The sequence below is a fragment of the Schistocerca gregaria genome, unplaced genomic scaffold (genome assembly GCF_023897955.1).
Source record: "Schistocerca gregaria isolate iqSchGreg1 unplaced genomic scaffold, iqSchGreg1.2 ptg000359l, whole genome shotgun sequence".
In the NCBI taxonomy this organism is placed as follows: Eukaryota; Metazoa; Arthropoda; class Insecta; order Orthoptera; family Acrididae; genus Schistocerca; species Schistocerca gregaria.
The window spans coordinates 141,527-164,312 of NW_026061817.1; the positions used below are offsets into that span (position 1 = coordinate 141,527).

Genomic DNA, 22,786 nt, shown 5'->3' on the forward strand with positions numbered 1-22,786 from the left:
GAACTATTTGCGCACACAACGCTCCATGTTTTGGTCTTCGAACTGTCGTTGGTCGCCCTTCTTCCTTGGCTTCAACCGAACGCAATCGGGGAAAGGAGGCACGTGATGCAGTTACTGTCCGCACCGGAATAAAGGGAGAAGAGGCACTGGTCCGCTGTTGGGCTGCTACCAGCGTCAGTGAGTAGTCGGTGCAGTCGCCAGTAGCGCCAGAAGCCTACACACACCTTCCACTTAATCACGTTGCTTGAAACCGCTCCAACCACAACAAGCGAAAGCCCGGATAGCTCAGTCGGTAGAGCATTAGGCTTTTAACCTAAGGGTCCAGGGTTCGAGTCCCTGTCCGAGTGAAGATTTTAACGCTTCCATAATGGCTCGTCTCGTAGCGATAGTAGCCCTGTCGTAATCAGTGCACGGTTTTACGTTTCCTGTCGGCATTCTGCGCAGACGCAACCGGTTGGGTTTTTCACGATTCGAGGGGCACCTGTTGGACAAGCAGTCGTGGCCGAGTGGTTAAGGCGTCTGACTAGAAATCAGATTCCCTCTGGGAGCGTAGGTTCGAGTCCTACCGACTGCGTCGGATTCTTCTTTTCTTGTTTTGGAAGAAGAAGCAGAAAATATCGCGTTTTGGTACCTCGCCACACCTCACCTCTCACAGCCGTTTATAGTGCCTGTCCTTTAGATAAGGGCGATTTCCAAGCGTCAGCGTTCGCGTCAGCCGAGCAAAGTCGGGACAAGTCGGGACATACTACAGGATGGTGCAACGACGAAAAAAAAAAAAAACCTTAATTTAACAGCAGGAGCCCACATAATGATACGGAAAAATTAGCGCCACTTGCGGTGGCCGGGAATCGTACCCGGATCAACTGCTTGGAAGGCAACTATGCTCAACAGTACAACACCACCGCACTGCCGCTGCTCGCAACGCCGCGCTGTGTCGGCTTCCCGCCCGCCCACAGCGGCCCACGGCTATAGGAGCTGCAGGCGCATTACGAGGTAGGAGGGTGCATCCACACGCATTCGGGCAGCGCCTCCAAGCACGCTACGTCTTTGGGCAAGACTCGTCGCCGCTGACGCAAGGTTACTCACACGATAGTGATGAACGGTCGTTTTAAGGCAGTGTAGTGGGGGACTTCGCGAGTTTAGCCCCTTTTTCGACGTCGCTGGGTGGCAATCCCAGTTTCCCTGCCGACAGCTGCTTGGAGAGCACGGGTAGCTTGTCGAGCATCTGTAGTTGAGTGGTTTGTGACTCAGTAGTGCAGTAGGCAGCGCCTAAGTCTCATAATCTTAAGGTATGCCGGCACGATTCCCGGTCGATGCATTATTTTGCTCTTGTGGCAACAATGCTGCCGCGCGGATTGCTCGCTTGAGATGGGTCAGCCTCAGGACCTTATAGCTGTATAGCTGCGGCTGCAGTTTAATCTAGAGAGTCGGGACAGCACGTGTAGCAAGACAACAGATTCTTCAGAAAGCGCAAACTGTCTATCTCTAATATGTGAGACTTACCGAGTTTAGTACGTGTAGCAAGACAATAGATCCTTCAGAAAGCGCAAACTGTCTTTCTCTAAAATGTGAGACTTAGCGAGTTTCCTTCGAGGTCGTCTCCGGCGTGCCTCGGTAGCGCAGTAGGCAGCGCGTAAGTCTCATAATCTTAAGGTCGTGAGTTCGATCCTCACCCGGGGCATTTAATTTTCTGTACATCATGGCTGCATTAAGGGCGTTGCTGTTGCTAGGGAACGAACTTAACTGTTGTCCGTTATCCACACGGAGTCCACGCCTCAGCGTCAAAATGTTTATTTCCAATTATGACGACGTAACAACTTTGATATTTCTTCTCCGTGTTACAAACAAAATGCGATGCACACAGCAATGGACAGTCAATTTTGAACTGTGCGCCATGCCGGTCTGTAGGCGCGGATATGATCGCAAGCAGAGAACAGCACTGAGTCCAGATTCAGCACAAAATACAATAAGAGACGGAGTAAATCTCACCGCTGTAGAGCAACTCCTGTGTGGTCTAGTGGCTAGGATACCTGGCTTTCACTCAACAGGTCCGGCTTCGATTCCCGGTACCGGAAAGGAACTATTTGCGCACACAACGCTCCATGTTTTGGTCTTCGAACTGTCGTTGGTCGCCCTTCTTCCTTGGCTTCAACCGAACGCAATCGGGGAAAGCAGGCACGTGATGCAGTTACTGTCAGCACCGGAATAAAGGGAGAAGAGGCACTGGTCCGCTGTTGGGCTGCTACCAGCGTCAGTGAGTAGTCGGTGCAGTCGCCAGTAGCGCCAGAAGCCTACACACACCTTCCACTTAATCACGTTGCTTGAAACCGCTCCAACCACAACAAGCGAAAGCCCGGATAGCTCAGTCGGTAGAGCATTAGGCTTTTAACCTAAGGGTCCAGGGTTCGAGTCCCTGTCCGAGCGAAGATTTTAACGCTTCCATAATGGCTCGTCTCGTAGCGATAGTAGCCCTGTCGTAATCAGTGCACGGTTTTACGTTTCCTGTCGGCATTCTGCGCAGACGCAACCGGTTGGGTTTTTCACGATTCGAGGGGCACCTGTTGGACAAGCAGTCGTGGCCGAGTGGTTAAGGCGTCGGACTAGAAATCAGATTCTCTCTGGGAGCGTAGGTTCGAGTCCTACCGACTGCGTCGGATTTTTCTTTTCTTGTTTTGGAAGAAGAAGCAGAAAATATCGCGTTTTGGTACCTCGCCACACCTCACCTCTCACAGCCGTTTATAGTGCCTGTCCTTTAGATAAGGGCGATTTCCAAGCGTCAGCTTTCGCGTCAGCCGAGCAAAGTCGGGACAAGTCGCGACATACTACAGGATGGTGCAACGACGAAAAAAAAAACCTTAATTTAACAGCAGGAGCCCACATAATGATACGGAAAAATTAGCGCCACTTGCGGTGGCCGGGAATCGTACCCGGATCAACTGCTTGGAAGGCAACTATGCTCAACAGTACAACACCACCGCACTGCCGCTGCTCGCAACGCCGCGCTGTGTCGGCTTCCCGCCCGCCCACAGCGGCCCACGGCTATAGGAGCTGCAGGCGCATTACGAGGTAGGAGGGTGCATCCACACGCATTCGGGCAGCGCCTCCAAGCACGCTACGTCTTTGGGCAAGACTCGTCGCCGCTGACGCAAGGTTACTCACACGATAGTGATGAACGGTCGTTTTAAGGCAGTGTAGTGGGGGACTTCGCGAGTTTAGCCCCTTTTTCGACGTCGCTGGGTGGCAATCCCAGTTTCCCTGCCGACAGCTGCTTGGAAAGCACGGGTAGCTTGTCGAGCATCTGTAGTTGAGTGGTTTGTGACTCAGTAGTGCAGTAGGCAGCGCCTAAGTCTCATAATCTTAAGGTATGCCGGCACGATTCCCGGTCGATGCATTATTTTGCTCTTGTGGCAACAATGCTGCCGCGCGGATTGCTCGCTTGAGATGGGTCAGCCTCAGGACCTTATAGCTGTATAGCTGCGGCTGCAGTTTAATCTAGAGAGTCGGGACAGCACGTGTAGCAAGACAACAGATTCTTCAGAAAGCGCAAACTGTCTATCTCTAATATGTGAGACTTACCGAGTTTCGTACGTGTAGCAAGACAATAGATCCTTCAGAAAGCGCAAACTGTCTTTCTCTAAAATGTGAGACTTAGCGAGTTTCCTTCGAGGACGTCTCCGGCGTGCCTCGGTAGCGCAGTAGGCAGCGCGTAAGTCTCATAATCTTAAGGTCGTGAGTTCGATCCTCACCCGGGGCATTTAATTTTCTGTACATCATGGCTGCATTAAGGGCGTTGCTGTTGCTAGGGAACGAACTTAACTGTTATCCGTTATCCACACGGAGTCCACGCCTCAGCGTCAAAATGTTTACTTCCAATTATGACGACGTAACAACTTTGATATTTCTTCTCCGTGTTACAAACAAAATGCGATGCACACAGCAATGGACAGTCAATTTTGAACTGTGCGCCATGCCGGTCTGTAGGCGCGGATATGATCGCAAGCAGAGAACAGCACTGAGTCCAGATTCAGCACAAAATACAATAAGAGACGGAGTAAATCTCACCGCTGTAGAGCAAGTCCTGTGTGGTCTAGTGGCTAGGATACCTGGCTTTCACTCAACAGGTCCGGCTTCGATTCCCGGTACCGGAAAGGAACTATTTGCGCACACAACGCTCCATGTTTTGGTCTTCGAACTGTCGTTGGTCGCCCTTCTTCCTTGGCTTCAACCGAACGCAATCGGGGAAAGCAGGCACGTGATGCAGTTACTGTCAGCACCGGAATAAAGGGAGAAGAGGCACTGGTCCGCTGTTGGGCTGCTACCAGCGTCAGTGAGTAGTCGGTGCAGTCGCCAGTAGCGCCAGAAGCCTACACACACCTTCCACTTAATCACGTTGCTTGAAACCGCTCCAACCACAACAAGCGAAAGCCCGGATAGCTCAGTCGGTAGAGCATTAGGCTTTTAACCTAAGGGTCCAGGGTTCGAGTACCTGTCCGGTCGAAGATTTTAACGCTTCCATAATGGCTCGTCTCGTAGCGATAGTAGCCCTGTCGTAATCAGTGCACGGTTTTACGTTTCCTGTCGGCATTCTGCGCAGACGCAACCGGTTGGGTTTTTCACGATTCGAGGGGCACCTGTTGGACAAGCAGTCGTGGCCGAGTGGTTAAGGCGTCTGACTAGAAATCGGATTCCCTCTGGGAGCGTAGGTTCGAGTCCTACCGACTGCGTCGGATTTTTCTTTTCTTGTTTTGGAAGAAGAAGCAGAAAATATCGCGTTTTGGTACCTCGCCACACCTCACCTCTCACAGCCGTTTATAGTGCCTGTCCTTTAGATAAGGGCGATTTCCAAGCGTCAGCTTTCGCGTCAGCCGAGCAAAGTCGGGACAAGTCGGGACATACTACAGGATGGTGCAACGACGAAAAAAGAAAAAAACCTTAATTTAACAGCAGGAGCCCACATAATGATACGGAAAAATTAGCGCCACTTGCGGTGGCCGGGAATCGTACCCGGATCAACTGCTTGGAAGGCAACTATGCTCAACAGTACAACACCACCGCACTGCCGCTGCTCGCAACGCCGCGCTGTGTCGGCTTCCCGCCCGCCCACAGCGGCCCACGGCTATAGGAGCTGCAGGCGCATTACGAGGTAGGAGGGTGCATCCACACGCATTCGGGCAGCGCCTCCAAGCACGCTACGTCTTTGGGCAAGACTCGTCGCCGCTGACGCAAGGTTACTCACACGATAGTGATGAACGGTCGTTTTAAGGCAGTGTAGTGGGGGACTTCGCGAGTTTAGCCCCTTTTTCGACGTCGCTGGGTGGCAATCCCAGTTTCCCTGCCGACAGCTGCTTGGAGAGCACGGGTAGCTTGTCGAGCATCTGTAGTTGAGTGGTTTGTGACTCAGTAGTGCAGTAGGCAGCGCCTAAGTCTCATAATCTTAAGGTATGCCGGCACGATTCCCGGTCGATGCATTATTTTGCTCTTGTGGCAACAATGCTGCCGCGCGGATTGCTCGCTTGAGATGGGTCAGCCTCAGGACCTTATAGCTGTATAGCTGCGGCTGCAGTTTAATCTAGAGAGTCGGGACAGCACGTGTAGCAAGACAACAGATTCTTCAGAAAGCGCAAACTGTCTATCTCTAATATGTGAGACTTACCGAGTTTAGTACGTGTAGCAAGACAATAGATCCTTCAGAAAGCGCAAACTGTCTTTCTCTAAAATGTGAGACTTAGCGAGTTTCCTTCGAGGTCGTCTCCGGCGTGCCTCGGTAGCGCAGTAGGCAGCGCGTAAGTCTCATAATCTTAAGGTCGTGAGTTCGATCCTCACCCGGGGCATTTAATTTTCTGTACATCATGGCTGCATTAAGGGCGTTGCTGTTGCTAGGGAACGAACTTAACTGTTGTCCGTTATCCACACGGAGTCCACGCCTCAGCGTCAAAATGTTTATTTCCAATTATGACGACGTAACAACTTTGATATTTCTTCTCCGTGTTACAAACAAAATGCGATGCACACAGCAATGGACAGTCAATTTTGAACTGTGCGCCATGCCGGTCTGTAGGCGCGGATATGATCGCAAGCAGAGAACAGCACTGAGTCCAGATTCAGCACAAAATACAATAAGAGACGGAGTAAATCTCACCGCTGTAGAGCAACTCCTGTGTGGTCTAGTGGCTAGGATACCTGGCTTTCACTCAACAGGTCCGGCTTCGATTCCCGGTACCGGAAAGGAACTATTTGCGCACACAACGCTCCATGTTTTGGTCTTCGAACTGTCGTTGGTCGCCCTTCTTCCTTGGCTTCAACCGAACGCAATCGGGGAAAGCAGGCACGTGATGCAGTTACTGTCAGCACCGGAATAAAGGGAGAAGAGGCACTGGTCCGCTGTTGGGCTGCTACCAGCGTCAGTGAGTAGTCGGTGCAGTCGCCAGTAGCGCCAGAAGCCTACACACACCTTCCACTTAATCACGTTGCTTGAAACCGCTCCAACCACAACAAGCGAAAGCCCGGATAGCTCAGTCGGTAGAGCATTAGGCTTTTAACCTAAGGGTCCAGGGTTCGAGTCCCTGTCCGGGCGAAGATTTTAACGCTTCCATAATGGCTCGTCTCGTAGCGATAGTAGCCCTGTCGTAATCAGTGCACGGTTTTACGTTTCCTGTCGGCATTCTGCGCAGACGCAACCGGTTGGGTTTTTCACGATTCGAGGGGCACCTGTTGGACAAGCAGTCGTGGCCGAGTGGTTAAGGCGTCGGACTAGAAATCAGATTCTCTCTGGGAGCGTAGGTTCGAGTCCTACCGACTGCGTCGGATTTTTCTTTTCTTGTTTTGGAAGAAGAAGCAGAAAATATCGCGTTTTGGTACCTCGCCACACCTCACCTCTCACAGCCGTTTATAGTGCCTGTCCTTTAGATAAGGGCGATTTCCAAGCGTCAGCTTTCGCGTCAGCCGAGCAAAGTCGGGACAAGTCGCGACATACTACAGGATGGTGCAACGACGAAAAAAAAAACCTTAATTTAACAGCAGGAGCCCACATAATGATACGGAAAAATTAGCGCCACTTGCGGTGGCCGGGAATCGTACCCGGATCAACTGCTTGGAAGGCAACTATGCTCAACAGTACAACACCACCGCACTGCCGCTGCTCGCAACGCCGCGCTGTGTCGGCTTCCCGCCCGCCCACAGCGGCCCACGGCTATAGGAGCTGCAGGCGCATTACGAGGTAGGAGGGTGCATCCACACGCATTCGGGCAGCGCCTCCAAGCACGCTACGTCTTTGGGCAAGACTCGTCGCCGCTGACGCAAGGTTACTCACACGATAGTGATGAACGGTCGTTTTAAGGCAGTGTAGTGGGGGACTTCGCGAGTTTAGCCCCTTTTTCGACGTCGCTGGGTGGCAATCCCAGTTTCCCTGCCGACAGCTGCTTGGAAAGCACGGGTAGCTTGTCGAGCATCTGTAGTTGAGTGGTTTGTGACTCAGTAGTGCAGTAGGCAGCGCCTAAGTCTCATAATCTTAAGGTATGCCGGCACGATTCCCGGTCGATGCATTATTTTGCTCTTGTGGCAACAATGCTGCCGCGCGGATTGCTCGCTTGAGATGGGTCAGCCTCAGGACCTTATAGCTGTATAGCTGCGGCTGCAGTTTAATCTAGAGAGTCGGGACAGCACGTGTAGCAAGACAACAGATTCTTCAGAAAGCGCAAACTGTCTATCTCTAATATGTGAGACTTACCGAGTTTCGTACGTGTAGCAAGACAATAGATCCTTCAGAAAGCGCAAACTGTCTTTCTCTAAAATGTGAGACTTAGCGAGTACACTAGATCGCGTGTTCGGCGTGCCTCGGTAGCGCAGTAGGCAGCGCGTAAGTCTCATAATCTTAAGGTCGTGAGTTCGATCCTCACCCGGGGCATTTAATTTTCTGTACATCATGGCTGCATTAAGGGCGTTGCTGTTGCTAGGGAACGAACTTAACTGTTATCCGTTATCCACACGGAGTCCACGCCTCAGCGTCAAAATGTTTACTTCCAATTATGACGACGTAACAACTTTGATATTTCTTCTCCGTGGTTACAAACAAAATGCGATGCACACAGCAATGGACAGTCAATTTTGAACTGTGCGCCATGCCGGTCTGTAGGCGCGGATATGATCGCAAGCAGAGAACAGCACTGAGTCCAGATTCAGCACAAAATACAATAAGAGACGGAGTAAATCTCACCGCTGTAGAGCAAGTCCTGTGTGGTCTAGTGGCTAGGATACCTGGCTTTCACTCAACAGGTCCGGCTTCGATTCCCGGTACCGGAAAGGAACTATTTGCGCACACAACGCTCCATGTTTTGGTCTTCGAACTGTCGTTGGTCGCCCTTCTTCCTTGGCTTCAACCGAACGCAATCGGGGAAAGCAGGCACGTGATGCAGTTACTGTCAGCACCGGAATAAAGGGAGAAGAGGCACTGGTCCGCTGTTGGGCTGCTACCAGCGTCAGTGAGTAGTCGGTGCAGTCGCCAGTAGCGCCAGAAGCCTACACACACCTTCCACTTAATCACGTTGCTTGAAACCGCTCCAACCACAACAAGCGAAAGCCCGGATAGCTCAGTCGGTAGAGCATTAGGCTTTTAACCTAAGGGTCCAGGGTTCGAGTACCTGTCCGGTCGAAGATTTTAACGCTTCCATAATGGCTCGTCTCGTAGCGATAGTAGCCCTGTCGTAATCAGTGCACGGTTTTACGTTTCCTGTCGGCATTCTGCGCAGACGCAACCGGTTGGGTTTTTCACGATTCGAGGGGCACCTGTTGGACAAGCAGTCGTGGCCGAGTGGTTAAGGCGTCTGACTAGAAATCGGATTCCCTCTGGGAGCGTAGGTTCGAGTCCTACCGACTGCGTCGGATTTTTCTTTTCTTGTTTTGGAAGAAGAAGCAGAAAATATCGCGTTTTGGTACCTCGCCACACCTCACCTCTCACAGCCGTTTATAGTGCATGTCCTTTAGATAAGGGCGATTTCCAAGCGTCAGCTTTCGCGTCAGCCGAGCAAAGTCGGGACAAGTCGGGACATACTACAGGATGGTGCAACGACGAAAAAAGAAAAAAACCTTAATTTAACAGCAGGAGCCCACATAATGATACGGAAAAAATTAGCGCCACTTGCGGTGGCCGGGAATCGTACCCGATCAACTGCTTGGAAGGCAACTATGCTCAACAGTACAACACCACCGCACTGCCGCTGCTCGCAACGCCGCGCTGTGTCGGCTTCCCGCCCGCCCACAGCGGCCCACGGCTATAGGAGCTGCAGGCGCATTACGAGGTAGGAGGGTGCATCCACACGCATTCGGGCAGCGCCTCCAAGCACGCTACGTCTTTGGGCAAGACTCGTCGCCGCTGACGCAAGGTTACTCACACGATAGTGATGAACGGTCGTTTTAAGGCAGTGTAGTGGGGGACTTCGCGAGTTTAGCCCCTTTTTCGACGTCGCTGGGTGGCAATCCCAGTTTCCCTGCCGACAGCTGCTTGGAAAGCACGGGTAGCTTGTCGAGCATCTGTAGTTGAGTGGTTTGTGACTCAGTAGTGCAGTAGGCAGCGCCTAAGTCTCATAATCTTAAGGTATGCCGGCACGATTCCCGGTCGATGCATTATTTTGCTCTTGTGGCAACAATGCTGCCGCGCGGATTGCTCGCTTGAGATGGGTCAGCCTCAGGACCTTATAGCTGTATAGCTGCGGCTGCAGTTTAATCTAGAGAGTCGGGACAGCACGTGTAGCAAGACAACAGATTCTTCAGAAAGCGCAAACTGTCTATCTCTAATATGTGAGACTTACCGAGTTTCGTACGTGTAGCAAGACAATAGATCCTTCAGAAAGCGCAAACTGTCTTTCTCTAAAATGTGAGACTTAGCGAGTTTACTTCGAGGACGTCTCCGGCGTGCCTCGGTAGCGCAGTAGGCAGCGCGTAAGTCTCATAATCTTAAGGTCGTGAGTTCGATCCTCACCTGGGGCATTTAATTTTCTGTACATCATGGCTGCATTAAGGGCGTTGCTGTTGCTAGGGAACGAACTTAACTGTTATCCGTTATCCACACGGAGTCCACGCCTCAGCGTCAAAATGTTTACTTCCAATTATGACGACGTAACAACTTTGATATTTCTTCTCCGTGTTACAAACAAAATGCGATGCACACAGCAATGGACAGTCAATTTTGAACTGTGCGCCATGCCGGTCTGTAGGCGCGGATATGATCGCAAGCAGAGAACAGCACTGAGTCCAGATTCAGCACAAAATACAATAAGAGACGGAGTAAATCTCACCGCTGTAGAGCAAGTCCTGTGTGGTCTAGTGGCTAGGATACCTGGCTTTCACTCAACAGGTCCGGCTTCGATTCCCGGTACCGGAAAGGAACTATTTGCGCACACAACGCTCCATGTTTTGGTCTTCGAACTGTCGTTGGTCGCCCTTCTTCCTTGGCTTCAACCGAACGCAATCGGGGAAAGCAGGCACGTGATGCAGTTACTGTCAGCACCGGAATAAAGGGAGAAGAGGCACTGGTCCGCTGTTGGGCTGCTACCAGCGTCAGTGAGTAGTCGGTGCAGTCGCCAGTAGCGCCAGAAGCCTACACACACCTTCCACTTAATCACGTTGCTTGAAACCGCTCCAACCACAACAAGACACTAGATCGCGTGTTCAGTCGGTAGAGCATTAGGCTTTTAACCTAAGGGTCCAGGGTTCGAGTCCCTGTCCGGGCGAAGATTTTAACGCTTCCATAATGGCTCGTCTCGTAGCGATAGTAGCCCTGTCGTAATCAGTGCACGGTTTTACGTTTAATGTCGGCATTCTGCGCAGACGCAACCGGTTGGGTTTTTCACGATTCGAGGGGCACCTGTTGGACAAGCAGTCGTGGCCCAGTGGTTAAGGCGTCTGACTAGAAATCAGATTCCCACTGGGAGCGTAGGTTCGAGTCCTACCGACTGCGTCGGATTTTTCTTTTCTTGTTTTGGAAGAAGAAGCAGAAAATATCGCGTTTTGGTACCTCGCCACACCTCACCTCTCACAGCCGTTTATAGTGCCTGTCCTTTAGATAAGGGCGATTTCCAAGCGTCAGCTTTCGCGTCAGCCGAGCAAAGTCGGGACAAGTCGGGACATACTACAGGATGGTGCAACGACGAAAAAAGAAAAAAACCTTAATTTAACAGCAGGAGCCCACATAATGATACGGAAAAATTAGCGCCACTTGCGGTGGCCGGGAATCGTACCCGGATCAACTGCTTGGAAGGCAACTATGCTCAACAGTACAACACCACCGCACTGCCGCTGCTCGCAACGCCGCGCTGTGTCGGCTTCCCGCCCGCCCACAGCGGCCCACGGCTATAGGAGCTGCAGGCGCATTACGAGGTAGGAGGGTGCATCCACACGCATTCGGGCAGCGCCTCCAAGCACGCTACGTCTTTGGGCAAGACTCGTCGCCGCTGACGCAAGGTTACTCACACGATAGTGATGAACGGTCGTTTTAAGGCAATGTAGTGGGGGACTTCGCGAGTTTAGCCCCTTTTTCGACGTCGCTGGGTGGCAATCATAGTTTCCCTGCCGACAGCTGCTTGGAAAGCACGGGTAGCTTGTCGAGCATCTGTAGTTGAGTGGTTTGTGACTCAGTAGTGCAGTAGGCAGCGCCTAAGTCTCATAATCTTAAGGTATGCCGGCACGATTCCCGGTCGATGCATTATTTTGCTCTTGTGGCAACAATGCTGCCGCGCGGATTGCTCGCTTGAGATGGGTCAGCCTCAGGACCTTATAGCTGTATAGCTGCGGCTGCAGTTTAATCTAGAGAGTCGGGACAGCACGTGTAGCAAGACAACAGATTCTTCAGAAAGCGCAAACTGTCTATCTCTAATATGTGAGACTTACCGAGTTTCGTACGTGTAGCAAGACAATAGATCCTTCAGAAAGCGCAAACTGTCTTTCTCTAAAATGTGAGACTTAGCGAGTTTCCTTCGAGGTCGTCTCCGGCGTATCTCGGTAGCGCAGTAGGCAGCGCGTAAGTCTCATAATCTTAAGGTCGTGAGTTTGATCCTCACCCGGGGCATTTAATTTTCTGTACATCATGGCTGCATTAAGGGCGTTGCTGTTGCTAGGGAACGAACTTAACTGTTGTCCGTTATCCACACGGAGTCCACGCCTCAGCGTCAAAATGTTTACTTCCAATTATGACGACGTAACAACTTTGATATTTCTTCTCCGTGTTACAAACAAAATCCGATGCACACAGCAATGGACAGTCAATTTTGAACTGTGCGCCATGCCGGTCTGTAGGCGCGGATTTGATCGCAAGCAGAGAACAGCACTGAGTCCAGATTCAGCACAAAATACAATAAGAGACGGAGTAGATCTCACCGCTGTAGAACAAGTCCTGTGTGGTCTAGTGGCTAGGATACCTGGCTTTCACTCAACAGGTCCGGCTTCGATTCCCGGTACCGGAAAGGAACTATTTGCGCACACAACGCTCCATGTTTTGGTCTTCGAACTGTCGTTGGTCGCCCTTCTTCCTTGGCTTCAACCGAACGCAATCGGGGAAAGCAGGCACGTGATGCAGTTACTGTCAGCACCGGAATAAAGGGAGAAGAGGCACTGGTCCGCTGTTGGGCTGCTACCAGCGTCAGTGAGTAGTCGGTGCAGTCGCCAGTAGCGCCAGAAGCCTACACACACCTTCCACTTAATCACGTTGCTTGAAACCGCTCCAACCACAACAAGCGAAAGCCCGGATAGCTCAGTCGGTAGAGCATTAGGCTTTTAACCTAAGGGTCCAGGGTTCGAGTCCCTGTCCGGGCGAAGATTTTAACGCTTCCATAATGGCTCGTCTCGTAGCGATAGTAGCCCTGTCGTAATCAGTGCACGGTTTTACGTTTAATGTCGGCATTCTGCGCAGACGCAACCGGTTGGGTTTTTCACGATTCGAGGGGCACCTGTTGGACAAGCAGTCGTGGCCCAGTGGTTAAGGCGTCTGACTAGAAATCAGATTCCCACTGGGAGCGTAGGTTCGAGTCCTACCGACTGCGTCGGATTTTTCTTTTCTTGTTTTGGAAGAAGAAGCAGAAAATATCGCGTTTTGGTACCTCGCCACACCTCACCTCTCACAGCCGTTTATAGTGCCTGTCCTTTAGATAAGGGCGATTTCCAAGCGTCAGCTTTCGCGTCAGCCGAGCAAAGTCGGGACAAGTCGGGACATACTACAGGATGGTGCAACGACGAAAAAAGAAAAAATCTTAATTTAACAGCAGGAGCCCACATAATGATACGGAAAAATTAGCGCCACTTGCGGTGGCCGGGAATCGTACCCGGATCAACTGCTTGGAAGGCAACTATGCTCAACAGTACAACACCACCGCACTGCCGCTGCTCGCAACGCCGCGCTGTGTCGGCTTCCCGCCCGCCCACAGCGGCCCACGGCTATAGGAGCTGCAGGCGCATTACGAGGTAGGAGGGTGCATCCACACGCATTCGGGCAGCGCCTCCAAGCACGCTACGTCTTTGGGCAAGACTCGTCGCCGCTGACGCAAGGTTACTCACACGATAGTGATGAACGGTCGTTTTAAGGCAGTGTAGTGGGGGACTTCGCGAGTTTAGCCCCTTTTTCGACGTCGCTGGGTGGCAATCCCAGTTTCCCTGCCGACAGCTGCTTGGAAAGCACGGGTAGCTTGTCGAGCATCTGTAGTTGAGTGGTTTGTGACTCAGTAGTGCAGTAGGCAGCGCCTAAGTCTCATAATCTTAAGGTATGCCGGCACGATTCCCGGTCGATGCATTATTTTGCTCTTGTGGCAACAATGCTGCCGCGCGGATTGCTCGCTTGAGATGGGTCAGCCTCAGGACCTTATAGCTGTATAGCTGCGGCTGCAGTTTAATCTAGAGAGTCGGGACAGCACGTGTAGCAAGACAACAGATTCTTCAGAAAGCGCAAACTGTCTATCTCTAATATGTGAGACTTACCGAGTTTCGTACGTGTAGCAAGACAATAGATCCTTCAGAAAGCGCAAACTGTCTTTCTCTAAAATGTGAGACTTAGCGAGTTTCCTTCGAGGTCGTCTCCGGCGTGCCTCGGTAGCGCAGTAGGCAGCGCGTAAGTCTCATAATCTTAAGGTCGTGAGTTTGATCCTCACCCGGGGCATTTAATTTTCTGTACATCATGGCTGCATTAAGGGCGTTGCTGTTGCTAGGGAACGAACTTAACTGTTGTCCGTTATCCACACGGAGTCCACGCCTCAGCGTCAAAATGTTTACTTCCAATTATAACGACGTAACAACTTTGATATTTCTTCTCCGTGTTACAAACAAAATCCGATGCACACAGCAATGGACAGTCAATTTTGAACTGTGCGCCATGCCGGTCTGTAGGCGCGGATTTGATCGCAAGCAGAGAACAGCACTGAGTCCAGATTCAGCACAAAATACAATAAGAGACGGAGTAGATCTCACCGCTGTAGAACAAGTCCTGTGTGGTCTAGTGGCTAGGATACCTGGCTTTCACTCAACAGGTCCGGCTTCGATTCCCGGTACCGGAAAGGAACTATTTGCGCACACAACGCTCCATGTTTTGGTCTTCGAACTGTCGTTGGTCGCCCTTCTTCCTTGGCTTCAACCGAACGCAATCGGGGAAAGCAGGCACGTGATGCAGTTACTGTCAGCACCGGAATAAAGGGAGAAGAGGCACTGGTCCGCTGTTGGGCTGCTACCAGCGTCAGTGAGTAGTCGGTGCAGTCGCCAGTAGCGCCAGAAGCCTACACACACCTTCCACTTAATCACGTTGCTTGAAACCGCTCCAACCACAACAAGCGAAAGCCCGGATAGCTCAGTCGGTAGAGCATTAGGCTTTTAACCTAAGGGTCCAGGGTTCGAGTCCCTGTCCGGGCGAAGATTTTAACGCTTCCATAATGGCTCGTCTCGTAGCGATAGTAGCCCTGTCGTAATCAGTGCACGGTGTTACGTTTAATGTCGGCATTCTGCGCAGACGCAACCGGTTGGGTTTTTCACGATTCGAGGGGCACCTGTTGGACAAGCAGTCGTGGCCCAGTGGTTAAGGCGTCTGACTAGAAATCAGATTCCCACTGGGAGCGTAGGTTCGAGTCCTACCGACTGCGCCGGATTTTTCTTTTCTTGTTTTGGAAGAAGAAGCAGAAAATATCGCGTTTTGGTACCTCGCCACACCTCACCTCTCACAGCCGTTTATAGTGCCTGTCCTTTAGATAAGGGCGATTTCCAAGCGTCAGCTTTCGCGTCAGCCGAGCAAAGTCGGGACAAGTCGGGACATACTACAGGATGGTGCAACGACGAAAAAAGAAAAAATCTTAATTTAACAGCAGGAGCCCACATAATGATACGGAAAAATTAGCGCCACTTGCGGTGGCCGGGAATCGTACCCGGATCAACTGCTTGGAAGGCAACTATGCTCAACAGTACAACACCACCGCACTGCCGCTGCTCGCAACGCCGCGCTGTGTCGGCTTCCCGCCCGCCCACAGCGGCCCACGGCTATAGGAGCTGCAGGCGCATTACGAGGTAGGAGGGTGCATCCACACGCATTCGGGCAGCGCCTCCAAGCACGCTACGTCTTTGGGCAAGACTCGTCGCCGCTGACGCAAGGTTACTCACACGATAGTGATGAACGGTCGTTTTAAGGCAGTGTAGTGGGGGACTTCGCGAGTTTAGCCCCTTTTTCGACGTCGCTGGGTGGCAATCCCAGTTTCCCTGCCGACAGCTGCTTGGAAAGCACGGGTAGCTTGTCGAGCATCTGTAGTTGAGTGGTTTGTGACTCAGTAGTGCAGTAGGCAGCGCCTAAGTCTCATAATCTTAAGGTATGCCGGCACGATTCCCGGTCGATGCATTATTTTGCTCTTGTGGCAACAATGCTGCCGCGCGGATTGCTCGCTTGAGATGGGTCAGCCTCAGGACCTTATAGCTGTATAGCTGCGGCTGCAGTTTAATCTAGAGAGTCGGGACAGCACGTGTAGCAAGACAACAGATTCTTCAGAAAGCGCAAACTGTCTATCTCTAATATGTGAGACTTACCGAGTTTCGTACGTGTAGCAAGACAATAGATCCTTCAGAAAGCGCAAACTGTCTTTCTCTAAAATGTGAGACTTAGCGAGTTTCCTTCGAGGTCGTCTCCGGCGTGCCTCGGTAGCGCAGTAGGCAGCGCGTAAGTCTCATAATCTTAAGGTCGTGAGTTTGATCCTCACCCGGGGCATTTAATTTTCTGTACATCATGGCTGCATTAAGGGCGTTGCTGTTGCTAGGGAACGAACTTAACTGTTGTCCGTTATCCACACGGAGTCCACGCCTCAGCGTCAAAATGTTTACTTCCAATTATAACGACGTAACAACTTTGATATTTCTTCTCCGTGTTACAAACAAAATCCGATGCACACAGCAATGGACAGTCAATTTTGAACTGTGCGCCATGCCGGTCTGTAGGCGCGGATTTGATCGCAAGCAGAGAACAGCACTGAGTCCAGATTCAGCACAAAATACAATAAGAGACGGAGTAGATCTCACCGCTGTAGAACAAGTCCTGTGTGGTCTAGTGGCTAGGATACCTGGCTTTCACTCAACAGGTCCGGCTTCGATTCCCGGTACCGGAAAGGAACTATTTGCGCACACAACGCTCCATGTTTTGGTCTTCGAACTGTCGTTGGTCGCCCTTCTTCCTTGGCTTCAACCGAACGCAATCGGGGAAAGCAGGCACGTGATGCAGTTACTGTCAGCACCGGAATAAAGGGAGAAGAGGCACTGGTCCGCTGTTGGGCTGCTACCAGCGTCAGTGAGTAGTCGGTGCAGTCGCCAGTAGCGCCAGAAGCCTACACACACCTTCCACTTAATCACGTTGCTTGAAACCGCTCCAACCACAACAAGCGAAAGCCCGGATAGCTCAGTCGGTAGAGCATTAGGCTTTTAACCTAAGGGTCCAGGGTTCGAGTCCCTGTCCGGGCGAAGATTTTAACGCTTCCATAATGGCTCGTCTCGTAGCGATAGTAGCCCTGTCGTAATCAGTGCACGGTGTTACGTTTAATGTCGGCATTCTGCGCAGACGCAACCGGTTGGGTTTTTCACGATTCGAGGGGCACCTGTTGGACAAGCAGTCGTGGCCCAGTGGTTAAGGCGTCTGACTAGAAATCAGATTCCCACTGGGAGCGTAGGTTCGAGTCCTACCGACTGCGTCGGATTTTTCTTTTCTTGTTTTGGAAGAAGAAGCAGAAAATATCGCGTTTTGGTACCTCGCCACACCTCACCTCTCACAGCCGTTTATAGTGCCTGTCCTTTAGATAAGGGCGATTTCCAAGCGTCAGCTTTCGCGTCAGCCGAGCAAAGTCGGGACAAGTCGGGACATACTACAGGATGGTGCAACGACGAAAAAAGAAAAAAACCTTAATTTAACAGCAGGAGCCCACATAATGATACGGAAAAATTAGCGCCACTTGCGGTGGCCGGGAATCGTACCCGGATCAACTGCTTGGAAGGCAACTATGCTCAACAGTACAACACCACCGCACTGCCGCTGCTCGCAACGCCGCGCTGTGTCGGCTTCCCGCCCGCCCACAGCGGCCCACGGCTATAGGAGCTGCAGGCGCATTACGAGGTAGGAGGGTGCATCCACACGCATTCGGGCAGCGCCTCCAAGCACGCTACGTCTTTGGGCAAGACTCGTCGCCGCTGACGCAAGGTTACTCACACGATAGTGATGAACGGTCGTTTTAAGGCAGTGTAGTGGGGGACTTCGCGAGTTTAGCCCCTTTTTCGACGTCGCTGGGTGGCAATCCCAGTTTCCCTGCCGACAGCTGCTTGGAAAGCACGGGTAGCTTGTCGAGCATCTGTAGTTGAGTGGTTTGTGACTCAGTAGTGCAGTAGGCAGCGCCTAAGTCTCATAATCTTAAGGTATGCCGGCACGATTCCCGGTCGATGCATTATTTTGCTCTTGTGGCAACAATGCTGCCGCGCGGATTGCTCGCTTGAGATGGGTCAGCCTCAGGACCTTATAGCTGTATAGCTGCGGCTGCAGTTTAATCTAGAGAGTCGGGACAGCACGTGTAGCAAGACAACAGATTCTTCAGAAAGCGCAAACTGTCTATCTCTAATATGTGAGACTTACCGAGTTTCGTACGTGTAGCAAGACAATAGATCCTTCAGAAAGCGCAAACTGTCTTTCTCTAAAATGTGAGACTTAGCGAGTTTCCTTCGAGGACGTCTCCGGCGTGCCTCGGTAGCGCAGTAGGCAGCGCGTAAGTCTCATAATCTTAAGGTCGTGAGTTCGATCCTCACCCGGGGCATTTAATTTTCTGTACATCATGGCTGCATTAAGGGCGTTGCTGTTGCTAGGGAACGAACTTAACTGTTATCCGTTATCCACACGGAGTCCACGCCTCAGCGTCAAAATGTTTACTTCCAATTATGACGACGTAACAACTTTGATATTTCTTCTCCGTGTTACAAACAAAATGCGATGCACACAGCAATGGACAGTCAATTTTGAACTGTGCGCCATGCCGGTCTGTAGGCGCGGATATGATCGCAAGCAGAGAACAGCACTGAGTCCAGATTCAGCACAAAATACAATAAGAGACGGAGTAAATCTCACCGCTGTAGAGCAAGTCCTGTGTGGTCTAGTGGCTAGGATACCTGGCTTTCACTCAACAGGTCCGGCTTCGATTCCCGGTACCGGAAAGGAACTATTTGCGCACACAACGCTCCATGTTTTGGTCTTCGAACTGTCGTTGGTCGCCCTTCTTCCTTGGCTTCAACCGAACGCAATCGGGGAAAGCAGGCACGTGATGCAGTTACTGTCAGCACCGGAATAAAGGGAGAAGAGGCACTGGTCCGCTGTTGGGCTGCTACCAGCGTCAGTGAGTAGTCGGTGCAGTCGCCAGTAGCGCCAGAAGCCTACACACACCTTCCACTTAATCACGTTGCTTGAAACCGCTCCAACCACAACAAGCGAAAGCCCGGATAGCTCAGTCGGTAGAGCATTAGGCTTTTAACCTAAGGGTCCAGGGTTCGAGTCCCTGTCCGGGCGAAGATTTTAACGCTTCCATAATGGCTCGTCTCGTAGCGATAGTAGCCCTGTCGTAATCAGTGCACGGTTTTACGTTTAATGTCGGCATTCTGCGCAGACGCAACCGGTTGGGTTTTTCACGATTCGAGGGGCACCTGTTGGACAAGCAGTCGTGGCCCAGTGGTTAAGGCGTCTGACTAGAAATCAGATTCCCACTGGGAGCGTAGGTTCGAGTCCTACCGACTGCGTCGGATTTTTCTTTTCTTGTTTTGGAAGAAGAAGCAGAAAATATCGCGTTTTGGTACCTCGCCACACCTCACCTCTCACAGCCGTTTATAGTGCCTGTCCTTTAGATAAGGGCGATTTCCAAGCGTCAGCTTTCGCGTCAGCCGAGCAAAGTCGGGACAAGTCGGGACATACTACAGGATGGTGCAACGACGAAAAAAGAAAAAAACCTTAATTTAACAGCAGGAGCCCACATAATGATACGGAAAAATTAGCGCCACTTGCGGTGGCCGGGAATCGTACCCGGATCAACTGCTTGGAAGGCAACTATGCTCAACAGTACAACACCACCGCACTGCCGCTGCTCGCAACGCCGCGCTGTGTCGGCTTCCCGCCCGCCCACAGCGGCCCACGGCTATAGGAGCTGCAGGCGCATTACGAGGTAGGAGGGTGCATCCACACGCATTCGGGCAGCGCCTCCAAGCACGCTACGTCTTTGGGCAAGACTCGTCGCCGCTGACGCAAGGTTACTCACACGATAGTGATGAACGGTCGTTTTAAGGCAGTGTAGTGGGGGACTTCGCGAGTTTAGCCCCTTTTTCGACGTCGCTGGGTGGCAATCCCAGTTTCCCTGCCGACAGCTGCTTGGAAAGCACGGGTAGCTTGTCGAGCATCTGTAGTTGAGTGGTTTGTGACTCAGTAGTGCAGTAGGCAGCGCCTAAGTCTCATAATCTTAAGGTATGCCGGCACGATTCCCGGTCGATGCATTATTTTGCTCTTGTGGCAACAATGCTGCCGCGCGGATTGCTCGCTTGAGATGGGTCAGCCTCAGGACCTTATAGCTGTATAGCTTCGGCTGCAGTTTAATCTAGAGAGTCGGGACAGCACGTGTAGCAAGACAACAGATTCTTCAGAAAGCGCAAACTGTCTATCTCTAATATGTGAGACTTACCGAGTTTCGTACGTGTAGCAAGACAATAGATCCTTCAGAAAGCGCAAACTGTCTTTCTCTAAAATGTGAGACTTAGCGAGTTTCCTTCGAGGACGTCTCCGGCGTGCCTCGGTAGCGCAGTAGGCAGCGCGTAAGTCTCATAATCTTAAGGTCGTGAGTTCGATCCTCACCCGGGGCATTTAATTTTCTGTACATCATGGCTGCATTAAGGGCGTTGCTGTTGCTAGGGAACGAACTTAACTGTTATCCGTTATCCACACGGAGTCCACGCCTCAGCGTCAAAATGTTTACTTCCAATTATGACGACGTAACAACTTTGATATTTCTTCTCCGTGTTACAAACAAAATGCGATGCACACAGCAATGGACAGTCAATTTTGAACTGTGCGCCATGCCGGTCTGTAGGCGCGGATATGATCGCAAGCAGAGAACAGCACTGAGTCCAGATTCAGCACAAAATACAATAAGAGACGGAGTAAATCTCACCGCTGTAGAGCAAGTCCTGTGTGGTCTAGTGGCTAGGATACCTGGCTTTCACTCAACAGGTCCGGCTTCGATTCCCGGTACCGGAAAGGAACTATTTGCGCACACAACGCTCCATGTTTTGGTCTTCGAACTGTCGTTGGTCGCCCTTCTTCCTTGGCTTCAACCGAACGCAATCGGGGAAAGCAGGCACGTGATGCAGTTACTGTCAGCACCGGAATAAAGGGAGAAGAGGCACTGGTCCGCTGTTGGGCTGCTACCAGCGTCAGTGAGTAGTCGGTGCAGTCGCCAGTAGCGCCAGAAGCCTACACACACCTTCCACTTAATCACGTTGCTTGAAACCGCTCCAACCACAACAAGCGAAAGCCCGGATAGCTCAGTCGGTAGAGCATTAGGCTTTTAACCTAAGGGTCCAGGGTTCGAGTCCCTGTCCGGGCGAAGATTTTAACGCTTCCATAATGGCTCGTCTCGTAGCGATAGTAGCCCTGTCGTAATCAGTGCACGGTGTTACGTTTAATGTCGGCATTCTGCGCAGACGCAACCGGTTGGGTTTTTCACGATTCGAGGGGCACCTGTTGGACAAGCAGTCGTGGCCCAGTGGTTAAGGCGTCTGACTAGAAATCAGATTCCCACTGGGAGCGTAGGTTCGAGTCCTACCGACTGCGTCGGATTTTTCTTTTCTTGTTTTGGAAGAAGAAGCAGAAAATATCGCGTTTTGGTACCTCGCCACACCTCACCTCTCACAGCCGTTTATAGTGCCTGTCCTTTAGATAAGGGCGATTTCCAAGCGTCAGCTTTCGCGTCAGCCGAGCAAAGTCGGGACAAGTCGGGACATACTACAGGATGGTGCAACGACGAAAAAAAAAAAAACCTTAATTTAACAGCAGGAGCCCACATAATGATACGGAAAAATTAGCGCCACTTGCGGTGGCCGGGAATCGTACCCGGATCAACTGCTTGGAAGGCAACTATGCTCAACAGTACAACACCACCGCACTGCCGCTGCTCGCAACGCCGCGCTGTGTCGGCTTCCCGCCCGCCCACAGCGGCCCACGGCTATAGGAGCTGCAGGCGCATTACGAGGTAGGAGGGTGCATCCACACGCATTCGGGCAGCGCCTCCAAGCACGCTACGTCTTTGGGCAAGACTCGTCGCCGCTGACGCAAGGTTACTCACACGATAGTGATGAACGGTCGTTTTAAGGCAGTGTAGTGGGGGACTTCGCGAGTTTAGCCCCTTTTTCGACGTCGCTGGGTGGCAATCCCAGTTTCCCTGCCGACAGCTGCTTGGAAAGCACGGGTAGCTTGTCGAGCATCTGTAGTTGAGTGGTTTGTGACTCAGTAGTGCAGTAGGCAGCGCCTAAGTCTCATAATCTTAAGGTATGCCGGCACGATTCCCGGTCGATGCATTATTTTGCTCTTGTGGCAACAATGCTGCCGCGCGGATTGCTCGCTTGAGATGGGTCAGCCTCAGGACCTTATAGCTGTATAGCTGCGGCTGCAGTTTAATCTAGAGAGTCGGGACAGCACGTGTAGCAAGACAACAGATTCTTCAGAAAGCGCAAACTGTCTATCTCTAATATGTGAGACTTACCGAGTTTCGTACGTGTAGCAAGACAATAGATCCTTCAGAAAGCGCAAACTGTCTTTCTCTAAAATGTGAGACTTAGCGAGTTTCCTTCGAGGACGTCTCCGGCGTGCCTCGGTAGCGCAGTAGGCAGCGCGTAAGTCTCATAATCTTAAGGTCGTGAGTTCGATCCTCACCCGGGGCATTTAATTTTCTGTACATCATGGCTGCATTAAGGGCGTTGCTGTTGCTAGGGAACGAACTTAACTGTTATCCGTTATCCACACGGAGTCCACGCCTCAGCGTCAAAATGTTTACTTCCAATTATGACGACGTAACAACTTTGATATTTCTTCTCCGTGTTACAAACAAAATGCGATGCACACAGCAATGGACAGTCAATTTTGAACTGTGCGCCATGCCGGTCTGTAGGCGCGGATATGATCGCAAGCAGAGAACAGCACTGAGTCCAGATTCAGCACAAAATACAATAAGAGACGGAGTAAATCTCACCGCTGTAGAGCAAGTCCTGTGTGGTCTAGTGGCTAGGA

The 22,786-nt window shown here is 51.5% G+C and overlaps 32 non-coding genes across 32 annotated transcripts; all 32 read left to right on the forward strand.

Annotated features, from left to right (window-relative positions):
• The first annotated feature begins 274 nt into the window (after nucleotides 1-274).
• Nucleotides 275-347, forward strand: Trnak-uuu (transfer RNA lysine (anticodon UUU)). Its single transcript has one exon. It is a non-coding gene; the product is annotated as a tRNA-Lys (tRNA).
• A 145-nt stretch (nucleotides 348-492) lies between these two features.
• Trnas-aga (transfer RNA serine (anticodon AGA)) lies at nucleotides 493-574 on the forward strand. Its single transcript has one exon. It is a non-coding gene; the product is annotated as a tRNA-Ser (tRNA).
• A 1,034-nt stretch (nucleotides 575-1,608) lies between these two features.
• Trnam-cau (transfer RNA methionine (anticodon CAU)) lies at nucleotides 1,609-1,681 on the forward strand. The gene has a single exon. It is a non-coding gene; the product is annotated as a tRNA-Met (tRNA).
• A 670-nt stretch (nucleotides 1,682-2,351) lies between these two features.
• Nucleotides 2,352-2,424, forward strand: Trnak-uuu (transfer RNA lysine (anticodon UUU)). Its single transcript has one exon. It is a non-coding gene; the product is annotated as a tRNA-Lys (tRNA).
• A 145-nt stretch (nucleotides 2,425-2,569) lies between these two features.
• On the forward strand, nucleotides 2,570-2,651 carry Trnas-aga (transfer RNA serine (anticodon AGA)). The gene has a single exon. It is a non-coding gene; the product is annotated as a tRNA-Ser (tRNA).
• A 1,030-nt stretch (nucleotides 2,652-3,681) lies between these two features.
• Trnam-cau (transfer RNA methionine (anticodon CAU)) lies at nucleotides 3,682-3,754 on the forward strand. The gene has a single exon. It is a non-coding gene; the product is annotated as a tRNA-Met (tRNA).
• Nucleotides 3,755-4,424: 670 nt separating this feature from the next.
• On the forward strand, nucleotides 4,425-4,497 carry Trnak-uuu (transfer RNA lysine (anticodon UUU)). The gene has a single exon. It is a non-coding gene; the product is annotated as a tRNA-Lys (tRNA).
• A 145-nt stretch (nucleotides 4,498-4,642) lies between these two features.
• Nucleotides 4,643-4,724, forward strand: Trnas-aga (transfer RNA serine (anticodon AGA)). Its single transcript has one exon. It is a non-coding gene; the product is annotated as a tRNA-Ser (tRNA).
• Nucleotides 4,725-5,758: 1,034 nt separating this feature from the next.
• On the forward strand, nucleotides 5,759-5,831 carry Trnam-cau (transfer RNA methionine (anticodon CAU)). Its single transcript has one exon. It is a non-coding gene; the product is annotated as a tRNA-Met (tRNA).
• Nucleotides 5,832-6,501: 670 nt separating this feature from the next.
• On the forward strand, nucleotides 6,502-6,574 carry Trnak-uuu (transfer RNA lysine (anticodon UUU)). The gene has a single exon. It is a non-coding gene; the product is annotated as a tRNA-Lys (tRNA).
• A 145-nt stretch (nucleotides 6,575-6,719) lies between these two features.
• Trnas-aga (transfer RNA serine (anticodon AGA)) lies at nucleotides 6,720-6,801 on the forward strand. Its single transcript has one exon. It is a non-coding gene; the product is annotated as a tRNA-Ser (tRNA).
• Nucleotides 6,802-7,830: 1,029 nt separating this feature from the next.
• On the forward strand, nucleotides 7,831-7,903 carry Trnam-cau (transfer RNA methionine (anticodon CAU)). The gene has a single exon. It is a non-coding gene; the product is annotated as a tRNA-Met (tRNA).
• Nucleotides 7,904-8,574: 671 nt separating this feature from the next.
• Trnak-uuu (transfer RNA lysine (anticodon UUU)) lies at nucleotides 8,575-8,647 on the forward strand. Its single transcript has one exon. It is a non-coding gene; the product is annotated as a tRNA-Lys (tRNA).
• Nucleotides 8,648-8,792: 145 nt separating this feature from the next.
• Trnas-aga (transfer RNA serine (anticodon AGA)) lies at nucleotides 8,793-8,874 on the forward strand. The gene has a single exon. It is a non-coding gene; the product is annotated as a tRNA-Ser (tRNA).
• Nucleotides 8,875-9,908: 1,034 nt separating this feature from the next.
• Nucleotides 9,909-9,981, forward strand: Trnam-cau (transfer RNA methionine (anticodon CAU)). Its single transcript has one exon. It is a non-coding gene; the product is annotated as a tRNA-Met (tRNA).
• Nucleotides 9,982-10,869: 888 nt separating this feature from the next.
• Nucleotides 10,870-10,951, forward strand: Trnas-aga (transfer RNA serine (anticodon AGA)). The gene has a single exon. It is a non-coding gene; the product is annotated as a tRNA-Ser (tRNA).
• Nucleotides 10,952-11,985: 1,034 nt separating this feature from the next.
• On the forward strand, nucleotides 11,986-12,058 carry Trnam-cau (transfer RNA methionine (anticodon CAU)). The gene has a single exon. It is a non-coding gene; the product is annotated as a tRNA-Met (tRNA).
• A 670-nt stretch (nucleotides 12,059-12,728) lies between these two features.
• Trnak-uuu (transfer RNA lysine (anticodon UUU)) lies at nucleotides 12,729-12,801 on the forward strand. Its single transcript has one exon. It is a non-coding gene; the product is annotated as a tRNA-Lys (tRNA).
• A 145-nt stretch (nucleotides 12,802-12,946) lies between these two features.
• Trnas-aga (transfer RNA serine (anticodon AGA)) lies at nucleotides 12,947-13,028 on the forward strand. Its single transcript has one exon. It is a non-coding gene; the product is annotated as a tRNA-Ser (tRNA).
• A 1,033-nt stretch (nucleotides 13,029-14,061) lies between these two features.
• Trnam-cau (transfer RNA methionine (anticodon CAU)) lies at nucleotides 14,062-14,134 on the forward strand. Its single transcript has one exon. It is a non-coding gene; the product is annotated as a tRNA-Met (tRNA).
• A 670-nt stretch (nucleotides 14,135-14,804) lies between these two features.
• Trnak-uuu (transfer RNA lysine (anticodon UUU)) lies at nucleotides 14,805-14,877 on the forward strand. The gene has a single exon. It is a non-coding gene; the product is annotated as a tRNA-Lys (tRNA).
• A 145-nt stretch (nucleotides 14,878-15,022) lies between these two features.
• Trnas-aga (transfer RNA serine (anticodon AGA)) lies at nucleotides 15,023-15,104 on the forward strand. Its single transcript has one exon. It is a non-coding gene; the product is annotated as a tRNA-Ser (tRNA).
• A 1,033-nt stretch (nucleotides 15,105-16,137) lies between these two features.
• Trnam-cau (transfer RNA methionine (anticodon CAU)) lies at nucleotides 16,138-16,210 on the forward strand. The gene has a single exon. It is a non-coding gene; the product is annotated as a tRNA-Met (tRNA).
• Nucleotides 16,211-16,880: 670 nt separating this feature from the next.
• Nucleotides 16,881-16,953, forward strand: Trnak-uuu (transfer RNA lysine (anticodon UUU)). Its single transcript has one exon. It is a non-coding gene; the product is annotated as a tRNA-Lys (tRNA).
• A 145-nt stretch (nucleotides 16,954-17,098) lies between these two features.
• On the forward strand, nucleotides 17,099-17,180 carry Trnas-aga (transfer RNA serine (anticodon AGA)). The gene has a single exon. It is a non-coding gene; the product is annotated as a tRNA-Ser (tRNA).
• A 1,034-nt stretch (nucleotides 17,181-18,214) lies between these two features.
• On the forward strand, nucleotides 18,215-18,287 carry Trnam-cau (transfer RNA methionine (anticodon CAU)). Its single transcript has one exon. It is a non-coding gene; the product is annotated as a tRNA-Met (tRNA).
• Nucleotides 18,288-18,957: 670 nt separating this feature from the next.
• Nucleotides 18,958-19,030, forward strand: Trnak-uuu (transfer RNA lysine (anticodon UUU)). Its single transcript has one exon. It is a non-coding gene; the product is annotated as a tRNA-Lys (tRNA).
• A 145-nt stretch (nucleotides 19,031-19,175) lies between these two features.
• Trnas-aga (transfer RNA serine (anticodon AGA)) lies at nucleotides 19,176-19,257 on the forward strand. The gene has a single exon. It is a non-coding gene; the product is annotated as a tRNA-Ser (tRNA).
• A 1,034-nt stretch (nucleotides 19,258-20,291) lies between these two features.
• Nucleotides 20,292-20,364, forward strand: Trnam-cau (transfer RNA methionine (anticodon CAU)). The gene has a single exon. It is a non-coding gene; the product is annotated as a tRNA-Met (tRNA).
• Nucleotides 20,365-21,034: 670 nt separating this feature from the next.
• On the forward strand, nucleotides 21,035-21,107 carry Trnak-uuu (transfer RNA lysine (anticodon UUU)). The gene has a single exon. It is a non-coding gene; the product is annotated as a tRNA-Lys (tRNA).
• A 145-nt stretch (nucleotides 21,108-21,252) lies between these two features.
• Trnas-aga (transfer RNA serine (anticodon AGA)) lies at nucleotides 21,253-21,334 on the forward strand. The gene has a single exon. It is a non-coding gene; the product is annotated as a tRNA-Ser (tRNA).
• A 1,033-nt stretch (nucleotides 21,335-22,367) lies between these two features.
• Trnam-cau (transfer RNA methionine (anticodon CAU)) lies at nucleotides 22,368-22,440 on the forward strand. The gene has a single exon. It is a non-coding gene; the product is annotated as a tRNA-Met (tRNA).
• Nucleotides 22,441-22,786: the final 346 nt, after the last annotated feature.